The following is a 1,029-nucleotide window of genomic DNA, read 5'->3' as shown; positions in this document are numbered from 1 at the left end:
GTACCATCCCTCACTCCCCATGTGTGTGTGGGGTAACCACACCATGAATGCCCACACACATGGGCACAAATGCTCACATGTACACATACCTAGACATACGTATAAACACAGAACTGCAGACACACACAGATCCACACACAGGCACCTATACACATACTCATACACACTTACACACATATGCAGACGCAATAGCACCTGTTCACACAAGACACACATGCACATACACTCATGCACACACACACACATGCACCCTCTGAGCTGGGCCACAGTACTCACCATGGCCACCGTCGCCACCTGGGAAGAGAACCATGAGGAACAGCAGTTGCTTCAACAGCATCTTATTCACAGATGTTCTTTCTCTTAGAAAGTGGGTCTTTGGGGTCTGTTCTAACAAACCTCCCCACACAGCTTCTCTCTTCTGACTTCCTTCTCATCACACAAGCTTCCCTGAGTCTCTGCCACAATCCACATATGTTCCGCCCTCAATCCTGGACACCTACTCAGACTCTCACTTCCCCTGCGGTCTGACCTCCTCTCAGGCTTCGAACTTCTCCTTATCACCAGCCTCCATCCTGCTCCCAGGCCCTAAATCAGATGCTGGGGAACAAGTCTTGTGTGGTATGAAAGAGTAACCCTACTTCCCGTGCTTTTTCTTCTCATCCAGACAGTAACCCATGAAGACACAAGTCCCCCAGCACCCAGCCCTGGACCCGGCTGTCACCCTGTTCTCCTGCCCTTGGAACACTCCCCATGGAGTGTCTTTCCTGTATCACCCCCACCTCAGCCCAGTCACATCTCTGTTGGGTCACTACTTGTGTTAAAATAAAAATCGAAATCGTCCAGGTTAATTTAAAGATCTAACTGGTTATATTGACTGGTTCCTGAGTCAGGCAGCATCTCATCTGGCAGGGAGAGGGAAGCTCCCAGAAGTTGTACACATGGGAGGTTTTTGTCAGAAGGAGTTTGGCAAAAGAAGAGAGAGGAATGGTTGAGGGAAGGTCACCTTCCCTTAGTTGTGAAGACAGGGGT

Source organism: Suricata suricatta, chromosome 3 (genome assembly GCF_006229205.1).
Source record: "Suricata suricatta isolate VVHF042 chromosome 3, meerkat_22Aug2017_6uvM2_HiC, whole genome shotgun sequence".
NCBI classification, from domain to species: domain Eukaryota; kingdom Metazoa; phylum Chordata; class Mammalia; order Carnivora; family Herpestidae; genus Suricata; species Suricata suricatta.
The sequence above is the reverse complement of the archived record's forward strand: the minus strand, read 5'-3'. Positions refer to the sequence as shown.